Source organism: Cupressus sempervirens, chromosome 7, assembly GCF_028749045.1.
Source record: "Cupressus sempervirens isolate cs-2001-9-10 chromosome 7, ASM2874904v1, whole genome shotgun sequence".
Taxonomy (NCBI): Eukaryota; Viridiplantae; Streptophyta; class Pinopsida; order Cupressales; family Cupressaceae; genus Cupressus; species Cupressus sempervirens.
Window position 1 is genome coordinate 271,439,986 of NC_143124.1, and position 13,178 is coordinate 271,453,163.

A 13,178-nucleotide genomic window follows, 5' to 3' on the forward strand; every position below is an offset into this window, starting at 1 on the left:
CATTAAGTTGTAAATAATGCACTTAGAATTTATATTGAATGATGTAATAACATTTGTTATGAATAAGGTGGGAGAAGAAAAAAGCTATTAATATTATTTAGGATGTTGTTATTATATGTATATATATAGTAATGATGTTGGGTTAAGTATAGGAATGCTATTAAAACTAGCTTTAAAGATAGTAGGAGCAAATGGCTTCTAATTTAAAATAGAATGAATAATAAAAAGGGTAGTTAGTATTAATTGGTCAATAAGATGTTTTAGGCTAGTTAGTTTGAATATTTGGTATTGTTATATTGAATGTTGAGGTATTCCTTAGGAAGCAAGAAAGAAAAAAAATTTGTTGTGTTATTTTTACAGTAAATTTGGGCATGACACAGGAGCATCCAGAGGTATAAGGGCAATCCTTTGTCACCCAAAAAAAATGTACTTAGACTTAGTTTTTGTTTCATGTATTTTCATTTTTGGATACCCATTTGGATCAAATAAAGGTTCTAACTCTCATAGTTCCACTATCAGTGTTCTAAGATAGATTATTTGGACACCTTGGGATACGTGTAAATCTTGAAAAAAAAGAAGTATGTAATAGGGCCATAATTTTGAGTAAACTAGAAGGTGTAAATTGATCAGATGAATATAATTATAATTTAGAGCATTTCAGAAAAAGAATCAGGTCAAAAAGCCCCACGGTTTGAAAGTTATTACAATTTTTTGAGTTTTAGAGACCTCCTAAGCATATGCAATATGTATGTATACATAGATACATGTATGTATGGATGGATGCATTCATACATGTATACATATCTATTAACATACATATTGCATACATAGATATATACATATATCTATGTATACATGGCATACATGCATAGATATATATATGCATGCATGCATGAATATCAATGTATGTATGCAATATATACATAGATATATGTATGAATGGTTGCATACATACATAAATATATGTATACATGTATATATCTTGTATGTATGCATATGCATGTATGCATGCATCTATGCATGCATCTAAGTACACATGTATGTATGTATGTATATATATGCATGCATACATATATAATTATGGAATGCATGGATTCATACATCCATACATGTATTTATGTATATAGATGCATAAATATTTATATATGTAAGCATGCATACATCCATACATACATATATCTATGTATACATTGCATACATACATAGATATATCCATGTATACATGCATGCATGCATAGATATATCTATGCATGCATGCATGTATACATAGATATATGTATGTATGGATGCATGCATGCATGCATCCATACATACATATATCTATTTATATATCTATGCATGCATGCAATGTATGCATAGATATATGTATGTATGGACGCATGCATGCATCCATACATACATATATCTATGTATACATTGCATACATGCATACATATATCTATGCATGTATGCAATGTATACATAGATATATGTATGTATGGATGCATGTATGCTGGATTATGTATGCTATGCTTTGGACATCTATTCCGTCTGGTGAGATTGGTTTGTGGTCCCATATCTAGAGATAGGAGATTGGGAAGTGGTGCTCTAGCTCGAGATTGCCCACTTATTTCTATAGGGGGTTGGATATCTATGTATGTATGCAATGTATACATAGATATATGTATGTATGCATGCATGCATGCATGCATATATCTATATATACAATGCATCCATACATAAATATATCTATGTATCTATGTATAGATACATGTATCTATGTATGTATACATGTATGCATGTATCTATGCATGTATATATCTATTTATCTATGTATACATACATACATGTATCTATGTATGTATACATGTATGTATGCATCCATCCATACATACATGTATGTATCCATGGATGCATACATGCATGCGTGGATGCATACATACATACATACATACATACATGTATCTATGTATGTATGCATAGATGCATGCATCCATGCATACATGCATATCTATGCATGTATGCCATGTATACATAGATAAATGTATGTATGGATGCATGCATGCGTCCATACATACATATATCTATGTATGTATGCATACATACATATATGTATGTATACATATATGTATGTATGCATACATACATAGATATATGTATGTATGGATGCATGCATGCATGCATCCATACATACATATATCTATGTATACATTGCATACATACATAGATATATTTATGTATACATGCATGCATGCATAGATATATCTATGTATGTATGCAATGTATACATAGATATATGCATGCATGCATGCATGCATCCATAAATACATATATCTATGTATACATTGCATATGCATAGATATGCATGCATATATATATATATATATATATATATATATATATATATATATATATATATATATATATATATATCTATGTATGCAATATGTATGTATATATATATGTATACATGTATGAATGCATCCATCCATACATACATGTATCTATGTATACATACATATTTCATATGCATGCATGCATGTATTGATGGATGCATCTGTTCATACATGTATCTATATATGTATACATGCATGCATACATATATATGTATATACGTATATGTATATGTATATATATATGTATATGTATGTATGCATGGATATGTATATGTATATGTATATGTATGTATGCATGCATATGCATACATAAATGTATGTATAAATGCATCATATATATGTATATGTATATATGCATGCATGCATACATACATACACATACATACATACATGTGTGTATGTATATTGCATACATATATGTATGTATGCATGCATCATACATACGTATATGGATGTATGTAGGCATGCATGCATACATCCATGCTTGCATACATACATACACATACATACATACATACATGTATGTATGTATGTATTGATACACACACACACATGCATGCATGCATCATAGATACGTTTATGTATGTATGCATACTTGTATATGTGGATGTGTATGTATGTATAGATACATACATCTATGTATGCATGCATGTATGTTTGTATTGACACACACATGCATGTATACATACAGATTGCATACATAGATATATACATATATCTATGTATACATTGCATACATACATAGATATATCTATGCATGCATGCATGTATATATATATATATGTGTGTGTGTGTGTGTACTAGCTTATTTTTCCAGTTAATATAATTTTCTCTTTTCTGTTGTGTCCATTCTATGCTTGGGTCATGTCTTCGTCAAGTGGTATTAGAGCTGGTATTCTTGAGTGTGTAGATAGAGTGCCGACTATGAGGTAGTTTGCACCAGGATGATGTGGTTGTGGGTTTGAGTTAGAAGATGCCTCCATGAAGAGAGCATGGCAGAAGGGCCAGAGCTATTAATCCTGAGGAGATTAGGGCCCTCCAAAGGTAGGTACAGGCATTGTAAGAGGAGCTCTGTAGAGGAGCTAATGTTGCCGCAGGTGATGACAGTGAGGATGAAAATGAAGAAGAAGAAATGGGACCAAAAGGGGAATTTGATAGGAAAGTTCTGAATTGTTTGAGTATGAGGATATCAGGGACCCAGATAGGTTTAATTTTGCAAAGGCCAAACTAAAAGGCCATGCCAAAATTTGGTGGCAAGAGGTTCAATTGGAAATAAATAGAAGAGGAAAGGAGAAGATCACAAGGTGGGATCGCATGGTGGACAAATTGAAGAAATAGTTCATTATTGTGGACTACAAGCTTGATTTGTTTAAGAAGATCCATGGGTTAAAGCAAGCAGGAAGATCAGTTCAAGAATATATAGAGGAGTTTTATCAACTTTTTATTAGAGTAGGGCATGCAAAAGCAAATAAGGAGAAGGTTGCTCAGTATATTAGTGGGTTGCGACCTAGCATCAAGGAGGAATTAAGTCTAGTAAGAATGACCAACGTTTAAGAGGCATACCAATTTTCCCTACAATTTGAAGAGAAGCTAAATAAAAGGTTTGAAGGAAGACAAAGAGGGTGCAGTCAAGGAGGAAGGGGTAGTGGTAGGTCATCTAGAGGACGAAATGAAACTCAAAAGAAAAATGAAGATGTGAGTACTAGTAGAAACCAGAGGAACGAGGGTTTTAACCGCTCTCATGATCAAGACTTTTGAAATTAGAGAGGAAGAGGTAGAGGATGTGTAAAAGGAAGAGGAGACTTCCATGGTACCTATTTTCATTGTAATGAAGAAGGTCCGCATGCCTTTGAATGCCCTTAATGACAAGGAAGGACAGATAGGAGAGCTGAGGGCCAAGCTAAGGTTGCTCATGTGGATGAGGATGCACAATCATCACATTCAGAGGATGTAGAAAGAGGAGAGACCTTGGTGAATGAAAGGGTTCTACTAAGTGGTGAGATTGAACTAGGACAATGGAGGAGTTTGTTCCATACTAGATGCAAGTGTGAGGATAAATTTTGTGACATGATCATTAATGGTGGTAGCATAGATAACTTGGTATTAGAGGAGATGGTCTCTAAGCTGAAGCTCAAGAGGGAGAGACATCCCTAGCCCTATCGGATTGCTTGGGTGAAAGATGATCATAAGGTCTTGGTACATGAAGAATGTTTAGTAAAATTCAAAATTAGGAGTTACAATGATGAAGTTCTCTATGATGTTATTTTGATGGATGTTTTCCATCAATTATTGGGTAGACCATGGCAGTTTGATAGACATGCAGTACATGATGGACATGCAAACACATATGCTCTAACAAAGGATGGAGTTCGCCACACATTGAAGCCCATGAAAAAAGAAGGTGAAAAGGTATGTAGCAGTGCTAAGATTTTTCTTGTTGATGGAAGAAAGTTTTTAGATGGCATGAAACAACAACATATGTGCTATGCTTTGATTCCTAGGAAAGATAAAGAAGGTATGTTTTGAAGTCTTTTTTCTTTGTACTAGATGTATTAGCTTATTTAAAAAGTTAATAAAATTTTCCTTTCCTATTGTGTCCATGTTATGCTTGGGTGGTGTCCCCATCAACCAAGGGTCATGAACTCACTCCACCGGCCTCAATCCAAAAGTATGGATTCTACATGAATCCAAATGTCCATGAAACAAAGAAAAGGTCCAAAAGAAATCATAATAGGTATAAAATCACTTAACTGAACATAATGTCAAGAGTATGGATGCAGCTGATTTTAAACAGAGAATGGATCAACATTCTCTTAACATAAAATCCAAATTGAAAAAAGAGTGGATTCAAATCAAAATTTGGCGTTCGTGTTTACAAAAGAAAAGACTTTGCTTCATCAGGAAGAAATTGCCGTTTTTTATGAAAGTTATTCATTTTAGGGTGAAATTGCTCCTTATTGACCTCAAAATAAGTATGTTCAATATGATCAAGTCAAATTTGGAATTTTGCATGCAATTGAGTAGAAGTTTTGAAACAATTAAAAAAATATTCAATAGCAATCAACCAATTAGCAAAAACGTCGAATCCAAATGCCAAGGAAAAGAAATTTCCCAAGTGTACGTTTTTCATCAAATATGGAAATAAATAAGAAATATGAAAGGGTTATATGTCAAAGATCTGATAGAATCAAGAGCATCATCCCCTTTTATAAAAAATAATGTGAAAGAATTTTTGGGCTCACAAGGAATATTGGATTGCAAGCATCCTGGAGAGTTAAAGATTAACCATTGGAAGACATGTATCCCAAGGCAACAGAAAAGGGTAAAAGTGGTCTGACTAATATCCAAACGGATCATCAAGGTCCACGAGCCACATTGTGTCAAAAAAACCTGAGAAAAAAGGGCGGCATGCGAAACAAGGTAAAAATCTCAAATTTTGAAAAAAATTCAAAATTAAAACCCATTTGGCCTTTGGGCACAAAAATCCCAAAACTCCAAAAATAAATGGAATTAGACACTATCTGCAAAAATAGCCAGCATAACGGTGTAAAATCCCAAACCCTCATCCCAAAATAACATAGCCAAAGCAATAAATGCATTAAATCACCTAATTTAACAATTTATTTAATTATATTAAAATAATCTATTTACATCACTCACGTTCACATAAAGCATAACAACACAGGAATGAAGTAAATAACCATAGCATTAAATCCATCACATAATATAATTAGAGGTATGTAAAAATACTAGATAACCAAATATCATAATAAAACACACTATCATCTCAAAATGGCATCATCATGCAATATGATTAACTAAACAACATACTAGTCTAATATCTATGATACTGAAATCAAGGTATAACATCTTACCCTCAGGTTGTCCCAAATGTAAAGCATCACATGAGTAACAAATATCTCTCTAATAAGAAATATAAGAAGGTAAATGTCCGCAACACATAACCAATAATCCAACAAGAACAACTCATTTCAATTACTTCAGCATTTAATAATGATTGTTTATAGAATCAACAACAAGACACTTAAAACGCAAAAGCAAACATAGTCATAAACATGACTAACCACTACTACAGTAACCTAGTCCAATGTAGTGTGGTAAAAAGAACACAGTCCAATCTTTGCACACATCTCAAGATAATCATAGAACAACCTCATGATATCACATTGATCCTGGTAACCACTAGCACAAACCTTAGTGAACCTTAAATCACATCATAATCTCATAGATCAACAGAAGCATAAATAAAGCAACTGAAAAAGAAACATAAATCCAAACACCTCGATGGTGTAGACAACTCAGTGTCACAATCATGATCCATCACAACAAAGGATCAACAAGGTTGCATCCATCAAGATGACTTATAGAAGTCAAATGGAAGAGGCACTACAATGTATACATACATATATATATCTATGTATACATGCATGCATGCATAGATATATCTATGTTTGTATGCAATGTATATATAGATATATGTATGTATGGATGCATGCATGCATGCATCCATTCATGCATACATATATCTATGTATACATTGCATATGAATAGATATGCATTGATGCATACATACATATATATATTTATGTATACATGCATGCATGCATAGATATATCTATGCATGTATGCAATGTATACGTAGATACATGTATGTATGAATGCATGCATGCATGCATCCATCCATGCATACATATATCTATGTATACATTGCATATGCATACATACATACATACATACATACATACATACATACATACATACATATATATATATATATATATATATATATATATATATCTATGTATACATGCATACATGCATAGATATATCTATGTATGTATGCAATGTATAAATAGATATATGTATGTATGCATGCAAGCATGCATGCATCCATATATACATGTATCTATGTATACATACATGTATCTATGTATGTATACATATTTGCATGCATCCATCCATACCTACATGTATCTATCCATGCATGAATCTATCCATGCATGCATAGGTGCATGCATGCATGCATCCATCCATGCATACATATATGCATGCATGCATCTATCCATGCATACATTTATCTATGTATACATTGCATATGCATAGATATGCATGCATGCATTCATACATATATACATATATATATACCTATGTATACATGCATGCATGCATAGATATATCTATGTATGTATGCAATATATATGCATGTATCTATGTATGTATACATGTTTGCATGCATCCATGCATACATACATGTATCTATCCATGCATGCATACATGTATACATGTATATATCTTGTATGTATGCATATGCATGTATGCATGCATCTATGCACACATGCATACATACATAGATGCATGTATGTATGTATGCATCCATGTGTGTGCATGCATCCATACATACATGTATCTATGTATGACATAAATGCATGCATGGATGTATGCATCCATGCATGCATGCATATGCATGGATGCATAAATACCTGCATGCATCTATGTATATATGCATGTATGCCTAGATGTATGCATGGATGTATATGCATACATGCAACCATGCATGCATCTATGTATGTATGGATAGATACATGGATGTATGTATGATATATGTATGCATGCATACATACAAGATATATACATGTATACATGTATGTATGTATGCATGCATGGATGTATGCACATACATGCATCCATGCATGCATACATACAAGATGTATACATGCATACATACATAAAAGATATATACATGCATATATCTTGTATGTATGCATGCATACATGCATATGCATCCATACAAGATATATACATGTATGTATGCATCCATGCATACATACATGCATGCATGGATGCATGCATCGATAGATACATGTAAGCATACATGCATACATGCATGCATGTATAGAAGATATATAAATATATGTATGTATGTATGCATCCATGCATGCATGTATGCATCCATGCATACATACATGTAGGTATGAATGGATGCATGCATACATGTATACATAGATAGATACATGTATGTATGTATACATAGATACATAGATATATACATCCATAGATACATGCATACATGTATACATACATAGATACATGTATGTATACATAGATACATAGATATATCTATGTATGGATGCAATGTATACATAGATATGTGCATGCATACATACATAGATATATCTATGCATGTATGCATGTATACATAGATATATATATGTATGTATGTATGCATGCATGCATATCTATGCATATGCAATGTATACATAGATATATTTATGTATGTATGCATGCATATATCTATGTATACATTGCATACAAACATAGATATATCTATGCATGCATGCATGTATACATTGATATATCTATGTATGTATGCAATGTATACATCGATATACGTATGTATATATCGATATATGTATAACATAGATATATGTATGTATGGATGCATGCATGCATCCATACATACATATATCTATATATACATTGCATACATTCATAGATATATCTATGCATGCATGCATGTATACATAGATATATGTATGTATGGATCCATGCATGCATACATACATATGTATGCATCTATATACATACATACATGTATGGATGTATGCATTCATGCATGCATACATGCATGCATGTATACATCCATACATATATATGTATGCATGCCTATATATACATACATACATACATGTATACATATATGTATGCATGTATACATAGATGCATGCATACATGCATATGCATACATACAAAATATATACATGTATACATGTATTTATGTATGTATGCATCCATACATACATATATCTATGTATATATTGCATACATACATAGATATGCATGCATGCATGCATAGATATATTTATGTATATATGCAATGTATACATAGATATATGTATATGTCTATGCATGCAATATGTATGTATATATGTATGTATACATGTATGAATGCATCCATCCATACATACATGTATCTATGTATACATACATATTGCATATGCATGCATGCCTGCATGCATCTATGTTTACATACATGTATACATGTATGTATACATGTATGCATGCATGCTTGCATACATCCATAGATGCATGCATATATGGATGGATACATCTGTTCATACATGTATCTATGTATGTATACATTCATACATACATATATATGTATATATGCATACATATATGTATGTATAAATGCATCATATATACGTATATGTATGTATGCATGCATGCATCCATACATGCATGCATACATATGTATATGCATGCATACATACACATACATTCGTACATGTGTGTATGTATATTGCATACATACATGTATGTATGCATGCATCATACATACGTATATGTATGTATGCAAGCATGCATGCATACATACATGGATGCATACATGCATACATACATGGATGCATACATGCATACATGCATACAGACATGCATGCATACATACATGGATACATGCATAGATGCATTAATTATGCATCCATGCATGCATATGCATGGATGCTTAAATACCTACATGCATCTATGTATATATACATGTATGCATGGATGTAGATGCTTGCATGCTTCTATGTATGCATGCATGCATTCATATATATAACTATGTATACATGCATGCATGCATAGATATATCTATGTATGTATGCAATGCATACATAGATATATGTATATATCTATGTATGGAATAAGTATGTATACATGTGTGAATGCATGCATCCATACATACATGTATCTATGTATGTATACATGTATGTATGCATGCATGCATACATCCATACATACATGTATTTATATATATATATGCATGTATACATAGATGCATGGATGTATGTATGCATCCATGCATGCATGTATGGATGTATGCATCCGTACATCCATGTGTCCATGTATGTATACATGCATGCATTCATATATATGTATATATGTATATGTATATGTATGGATGCATGCATGCATCCATACATGCATGCATACATACATATGCATACATACATACATACATACATGTATGTATGTATGTATATATATGTAAGCATACATACATACACATACATACATACATACATTTATGTATGTATGTATTGATACGCACACGTGCATGCATGCATGCATACATACATACATAACATACATGCATAGATATATCTATGCATCTATGTATGCATTCATACATCCTTAGATACATGATGCAGGAGCATCTAGAGCTATAAGGGCAATCCTGTTTCACCCAAAAAAAAAAGTACTTCAACTTAGTTTTTGTTTCATGTGTTTTCATTTTTGAATACCCATTTGGGTCAAATAAAGGTTCCAACTCTCATAGTTTCACTATCAGTGTTCTAAGATAGAGTATTTGGACACCTTGAGATACATGTAAATTTTGAAAAAAATAGGAGTATGTAATTGTGCCATCATTTTTGGTAAACTACAAGGTGTAAATTGGCCAGATGAATGTAATTGTAATTTAGAGCATTCTAGAAAAAGAATTAGGTCAAAAGGCTCCACGGTTTGAAAGTTATTACAGTTTTTTGAGTTTTGGAGACATCCTAAGAATGCTTCAAAGTCAAGTTAGGGGCATTAAATGACCCAAAAATGGGCCAAAAATGGGGGATGAGTGAAGCTAGTCCATAGAGCTATAGAGTGCTTCGAGATCTTTCTGAAAATCTAAATGATTCATCAATCAGAGCTACGGTTCAAGAGTTATGGCTCCCAAAAGTTCGATTACTGTTTCTAGATTCTTCTAAATTTGTGTCAACTTCTAATGGAGGTTTTGGAGCCTTCTATTTGGTTGGTGGATGCCTACTAGCACTTTCTAGAATTTATTCCTAGTCCTTAACCCTCCAGGGTCTATTTAAGAAGATTTTTGGCATCGTAAAAGCCAGTTCGGAGTGGAGTTTGAGAGGAGGTACTAAAAGGAGAAATTATCTCCAGATTTCTATTATTGTAAGCCCTTAGGGCATGTTTTGAAGTTTATTTTCTCTATATTATATGTACTAGCTTATTTTCCCAATTAATATAATTTTCCCTTTTCTGTTGTGTCCATTTTGTGCTTGGGTCATGTCCCCATCAAGTGGTATCAGAGCCAATTTTTATCAGTGTGTAGATAGAGCACCTACTGTGAGGCAGTTTGCAACAAGACTGTGTGGTTGTGGGTTCGAGTTAGAAGATGCCTCCATGAAGAGAGCATGGTAGAAGGGCCAGAGCTATTAATCTTGAGGAGGTTAGAGCCCTCCAAAGGCAGGTACAGGCATTGCAAGAGGAGCTCCGTAGACGAGCCAATGTTGCTGCAGGTGATGACAGTAAGGATGACAATGAAGAAGAATAAATGGGACCAGAAGGAGAATTTTATGGGGAAGTTCTAAATCAGGCAGAGGAAAGGTTTTTTAGGGCCATTACTAAGTTTGGGAAAAGACCTATAATTGAAGTGGTATATTTCAAGAAATCTGAAACCAACTGAGTTGATCAATTGGATCAATAAACTGGAAGAATACTTTGAGTATGAGGATATTCGAGACCTAGATAGGGTTAAGTTTGCAAAGGCCAAACTGAAAGGCCATGTCAAAATCGGGTGGCAAGAGGTTCAATTGGAAAGAAATAGAAGAGGAAAGGAGAAGATAACAAGGTGGGTTCACATGGTGGACAAATTGAAGAAGCAGTTCGTTCATGTGGACTATGAGCTTGATTTGTTCAAGAAGATGCATGGGTTAAAGCAAGTAGGAAGATCAGTCCAAGAATATATAGAGGAGTTTTATCGACTTTTGATTAGAGCAAGGCATGCAAAATCAAATAAGGATAAGGTTTCTTGTTATATCAGTGGGTTGTGACCTATCATCCAGGAGATATTAAGTCTGGTAAGAATGACTAGCATTGAAGAGGCATACTAGTTTTCCCTACGAGTTGAAGAGAAGTTGAATAAAAGGTTTGAAGGAAGAAAAAGAGGGTGCGGTCAAGGAGGAAGGGGTAGTGGTAGGTCATCTAGAGGCCGAAATGAAACTCAAAAGAAAAATGAAGATCTGGGTACCAGCAGAAAATAGAAGAAGGAGCATTTTAACCACTCTCATGATCAAGACTTTGGAAATCAAAGAGGAAGCGGTACAGAAAATGGACAAGGAAGAGGAGGCTTCTGTGGTACCTATTTCCATTTTAATAAAGAAGGTCATTGTGCCTTTGAATTCCCTTAATGACAAGGAAGGATAGATAAGAGAGCTGAGGACCAAGCTATGGTTGCTCATGTGGATGAGGATGCACAATCATCACATTCAGAGGATGCAGAAAGAGGAGAGACCTTGGTGAATGAAAGGGTCCTACTAAGTGGTGAGATTGAAACAAGACAATAGAGGAGTTTGTTCCATACCAGATGCAAGTGGGAGGATAAATGTTGTGACCTAATCATTGATGATGGTAGCATAGATAACTTTGTATTAGAGGAGATGGTCTCTAAGCTAAAGCTCAAGAGGGAGAGACATCCCTAGCATATCAAATTGCTTGGGTGAAAGATGATCATAAGGTCCTGGTAAGTGAACAATGTTTAGTAAAATTCAAAATTGGGAGTTACCATGATGAAGTTCTCTGTGATGTTATTTCAATGGATGTTTTCCATCTATTGTTATTGTTACTTAAGAAGTTATTGGGAAAATTTGTTATTGTTTATTTGGATGATATTTTAATTTTTGATAAGACTTTGGAAGAACATTTGTTGCATATTTGTAGTGTCCTTTAAAGGCTAAGGGAATAGAAACTATTAATTAATCTGAAGAAGTGTATCTTTGCAAAAAGGGAGTTAGT